Genomic DNA, 6,000 nt, shown 5'->3' on the forward strand with positions numbered 1-6,000 from the left:
ATAACTAGCCTCCTTTTAGACTACAAGCCATATCCTTCAAGAAGTCGTCATATTACAGGAGCACAAGCATGCGACCGAATCGCTTTACTTATCAGGAGTAGGTTTTCCATTTTCCTTCAAGACATGAGTGATGTGGATTGAACTTCGATGGAATCAAACATACATTGTAGCAATAGATGTTGTGAATTATTACACGAATTAAAGAAATATAATTGCTTGTAAGACTGAAATGAGATTGGAGCGTGAGTAAAGTACAGAGCAACCTCTGTCCACCGCTGGAAAGCTACTTGTTACAGTGTGATGACGTAGCCGACGTGTGTTGATGCATCGGCCGGGCTCCACTATTTCGCCCATGCTAGATTCTAATTGGACTTACGGAGCAATTTAGGCCAATTACATCGATTCTCCTCAAGAATTTCTGTTTGAGGATTGTGCAAAATGTAGCAGAGGCCTGGGACGGAGCTTTGAAGGAATGTCGTCTTGTTTAAACACGCCATGATCAATTAACCTTTGGACAAATGAGTTTTAGAGACGTCTGTCGCCCTGTTCGCACCAACGATAAACTTGTTCTAGGAAATAGCTCCCAAGTTGACTTATCAAAGTATGTTCATGCACTGTCTTCAATCAAATCCAAAACTTATAAATTCCTCTAGTGGTCACTTTGAATCTCCATCAAAATGAAATTATAACATGCACAAATCCCTCGCATCAACGACCATTTAGAAACAAATGCAATCAAAAAATCAAAAAATCAAACAGGTGTGAAATTTGTATAAAGTTGATTTTTCACCTTGTTTTAAATGAAAAGCTAATATATTATTTGTGCCTGACAAACCTGATTTTGCTTTTTATTATTTATGGAACAAATGCCATGTATAAGAGAAAACAAAATGTCAGTTTTTATAGACAATATGAACCGATTTTAGAGAATGTTTCAAACAAAGAGAAATAAATGCATGAACATTGAAATAACTCAAAACAATTTGATGAATATTATGAAGGGGAAAAAGTGAAGGAAACAAAGTTCAAATCAAATTCAAGTACAAAGAAAAGATGAAAGGAAGTACACTGTGATGAGCGATGAGAAGGGGGAAAAAAGAAAGAGAAAAAGAGTGTTAGACTGTAAATAATTGATCATGGATGATGAATAAGCAAAAAGCCCAGGAAAGCCCAGGAAAGATAAAGTAACACAAATGAAGAAAAGATTAAAGAAAGAAAGAGAACAAAAGAAAGAAATATATAAGGAGGTAATATAAACCACCATTTTCATATCGGGTACTGTTAGGGGAAATTCCCATCTTGCATATTAAATCGACAGTCGGAGAAATCAGGTTGTCCTGAATACACTGTTCAACTAATCGCCCCCCAAAAAAAATGTGCACACACAGCCCAAATGCATTGAGATACTATAAGGAAACAAGCCTAAATCTTTACATGCAAGTTGTCATGAAATTCTGCTCTTTAATGTTCTTTAAATGCACATTGTGCATGAATTCATCCAATGACAGGGGAATAAACAAAATCTGTAAGGGCTTTTAGAAGATACTTTGCATTAAATCCAGATTATCATTATTTTTTTTGGGGGGGTCAATGTCCTTCTGCATCTCAGCTACTTTGAAACAAGTTTTTCAACGTTAAAAAAATTAAGAACACCTCCATGTAGGTCTCTCTACATAACATTCACAAAAGCAAGAACACCTAGGTCCCTCAAACCCACGCAAGCTGAAGCAAGCTATCCTTTCCTGCATCTGGTAGCCAAGGGTACACCTGAGCTTGAGTATCCCTTAGCAACGGAAGCCAGTAACCAATACGAGCCCAAGCTATGTATGCAGGTCTCAATCACCGCTCCTAATTCCATTCACCTCTTCTTTACATCAACCGAGCACCCTATCCAACCCACCACTATCAATATCAGTCTCCGCTGATAAAGGTGACCTATTTCCAGAAGCAGGGATAGAAAAGAGATTGCCCGGAACCAGGCTTTCCTTCGACTTCTATCCTATATCTCAAAAAACCCTTTCCTCCTCCACCTCCTCTTATTCTCGCCAAAGTATTTATTGCTCCTGACTTTTCAAAAGGAAGATATATATCCGTCAGCGTCTATGCACAGTACAACGCAATGGTCTGATGACAGACATTCATTCTAACGTTATAACGGACGTATCGAAATCTTTCAACACGAGATTTCATCTTTTTAGAGCCAGGAGGGCAATAACTCTGTTCTAAATGAGTAAATGGCCTTTCTGGCTATCAGCAGGTGATACATATCCATCAGCATAAGATTAACGATACAATGCAAGTATCTGGGACATACATTCTTATACTAATTTAAACGTTTTAGAAATTGTGATACATGAGCCAGTCTTGAATTGGCAGTGATACAAATGAAAATCACAATGCCTAATTAATTAATTATTCCCAATTGCACAATGAATTTCCACACAAAAAGAACTGCAACTCTCTGTTAGCCCACATTCTGCCTGTAATCTGCAAAGACATAATTTTCTAATGATCAAAAGACAATTGAGGTAATTTGTCATGAAAAGGCAATATCTTTCAAACTTTAGATGATACATTTAAGATTTTATAGACAGACTAACATTGAACTGTTAATAATGTCATGGTATTTTCTCAGGAATTAATAATTATCTGGCTATGTTTAATGTCATACAACATGAACACAAATAGAGCTCTTTTTGCACTACTTTCTTAATTTTCATACATGGAAATAAAAAGGTCCCCCCCCCCCCCCCCCCCGTAACATATCTTCTTAAAATCCCATCATTTTAAAAAGAAATTTATTAGGCCTAGCAATTTTCTTCTTCCTCCCTCCCTCACTTTCTTTCTCACTCCATTCCTCTTTTCCCCTCCCCTCCTATGCCCCTTCCCCAATCCTCGCTACCTCTTTCCCTCCCTTTCATTCATTCCTTCTCCCCCCCCCCCCCCACCTGTACTTTGTTAACTTGAGAACCACTGCAACGCCCGTTAATGTATGTTCACCCCATCATACCATGTAATCATCCAGCAGATAGTCTGTGGTCTTGTAAATCGAACAAATTTCCTGTGCAAGTTCACCAATTTCTCCTACTCTCACCACAGCCCCTCGATCTCCATGCCACCAGGCATCCGAAACCTCTCCCGGCCTTTGGGGTGGACGCACTTTAGGCTTTCATTTCATGCATGCAGCAGCTTTAGAAGTTGATGGAATACAAATCAACATTGCTTTTAAACTCGCTCAAGTGCAGGGATTGCTTTCACAGAACAAGATGAGACATTTTCGTGAAAACAAGAAAAGGATTTGGCAATAACACCGGTCGGTTCTTGAAAGGCGCTGATCCAAGAGAGGAAATGAAGAAGTAAAGGAGAAACAGAAAGGAAAGGGAGACGGAAAAACAATAAATACCTCGAGAGGGTAGTTATTTGTACTGTTAAGTCAATCTTGAATTTAAATGATGCGTGATAAACTTCAAAGGTATTAATGCATTAAATTCAAATCACATGGTTTAATAGTATCAAACTAAGTACTCTGCACTATGATTTAAATCAAATAGAAGTGTAATATGAATGGCAAGATACCCTTAAATAATTTCATTAGAACTTTTCTCATAGCAAAATAAAAATTATTAAATATTTACTCATTGTTCAGATTCAGATTTTAATTGGCACTGAATTGTAATGAGATCAAAATTCATATTAAAACTTTTATTCTTCAAAAATGGTAGACTTCGGGTGAAATTAATGTTTATGTACAAATGAGAAATAGAGGAAGAAAGAGAGAGGGAGAAAGAGAGAAAGAGAAAAGAAATGAAGAGAGAGAGAGAGTGAAAGGAAGAGGAAAAGAAAGAAAGAGACGGAGAGGAGGGCGGTAGAAAAACATTGATGATTAGTTTTTTTCCACCATCATCACAAAATTCAATGGAACTTCCATCTACACAAGCAATGATCTTTTGATACCCAAGAGAAAGAGAAATTGAGACAAAGAGTAAGAGAGAGAGAGAGAGAGAGAGAGAGAGAGACAGGAAAGGGGGAGAGAGATCATGGATCAACTACTCTACTGCTCTATATGTGGCACTTTTTCACAGAAGAATTGAAGCTATTGGTAAATGGCAGGGGTGGATTGGGTAAACGAGGGCGCAAATTTCTCCTGGCATTCAATCTATCAACTAGGATGCTTCACATGGCTCTACGCTTGGTAAATGATGCGAGCCCATAGATGCGTTTAGCCCGACATTAACCTTCTGAGTGCCACTTGATGACTGCCACTTGACTATAACAAGGACCATGCATCTTTGTCTGTCTATTAAGTTAATCTTGCAAGATAAGTATGTTAGTATGTGATAGGTTAATTTGATGGTGAGTGAGAGTGTAAACAATTTAAGAACACCATTGTCCTTGTCATTTCGTTTACTGACTTTGCTTAAAAGCGGTTCAATGGGTCATGCGAATCTCTCCTCGATAATCTTTGTATCTTTCCTTCATCGCAATTAACTACCAAAAAGTAAATTCTGAGGTGCTTGTGACACGAAATAAGAGACCCCAAAATATGCTGTATTGGCTAAAACTTTCACCAAATCCCTCCCCCCCCCCCCCCCCCCGAAAAAAGAGAAGTTATTGGACGGAAATGTACTTAAATATACTTTAATCCTATTGATATTAATACACATACATGCCAACATTTGAAAATCAGAAATCTGTACAAATTATGCTATTTTCAAAAAAAAGAGGAACAATCCTAACTCTCCTATTCAATACTACAGACAAATTTGTACAGGAAGAGGAACACCTGCATTAAAATGATAATTATCTTCTCCCAAAAAGAGGAATGTTCCTCTTTAATCTGAACAGTTGGCATGTATGAATACAAATCAAATGAAAGGGATTTATGAGCTCTTTTATTTGATATTGAATTCATCATGATAGCACAAATATTTCTTGAGTTATGACAAATTAATTATTTTAGGCAAGTGAATATTTTCCTTGGAATTGCCCATAGAGACATAAATACACTCAGTCTCGTCATCTAAAATGTCTTCCTGAGACACCAAAACATGGCTACCAGAATAGAAAAGAAAAATCAATTTCAGCTGTAATTAGATTCTAAAAAGCCTCTCAGCAACAACTGAATAAACCATTGCCAATTTCCCTGGGGTCTGTCTATATATGAATGAATGAATGAATGCATACATACATACGCCCTTCCTACAGACAGTGACTTGATCAACGCAAGTCAATATACACAGGATACATCATGATTGTTTTGTCTGCTTCGAGAATAAATAATGTGGAGAAAAAACATGACAAATAACTCGAATTGTTGTTCCACTGGATAATTGTCCTACAAAATGGTGATATCCATTACACAGTTATTGAGTTTTGCCTGTATGTTGATGCATCATCGAAAGTAAAAATAACTTTGATTTGTCACATTTCAAGTCATTATACAGAAATCATGCAGCGAAGATTTAATTCCATTAACACTTGATATGCTACTAATATTAATGTTAAGGATATTCTTATACTTTTGTTCAATAAATAGCAAACTATGTGCTACTCTAAAATTTAGTCTCCTGAAGTGGAGTGTAAAACAAAAATAGAGGTGAAAACAATTTACATCCCTGGCTGCAATCAAACTAAGAGATAACTAATCTATCTAATTCAAACATTTCTTAACCCTATTTTCTCCTTCTTTTTAAATAAACCTTCTCTCAATTTTAATAAAGGAGATTTAAAGTACAGGTATAATTTTTTTTAATTTTTTTTTTACTATGATACAGAGTAAACACCCTTCTAGCTCTGAAGAGACAATCTGTATTATTGTAACTCTTGCCATTACTTTGTGCTTTACACATCGTCTGTTCAGAAGCAGAAGGGTGTAATAACTCTGTGTTAAAGTATATGAGTTAACACCCTTCTGGTTCCAAACAGATGACATGACACTTTAAATAAACACCAGAGACTGTTTCACCCCAAGCACTGAACAAATGGGAGGCTTCAATTACC

This window comes from Strongylocentrotus purpuratus, unplaced genomic scaffold (assembly GCF_000002235.5).
Source record: "Strongylocentrotus purpuratus isolate Spur 01 unplaced genomic scaffold, Spur_5.0 spur5_scaffold_3, whole genome shotgun sequence".
Taxonomy (NCBI): domain Eukaryota; kingdom Metazoa; phylum Echinodermata; class Echinoidea; order Camarodonta; family Strongylocentrotidae; genus Strongylocentrotus; species Strongylocentrotus purpuratus.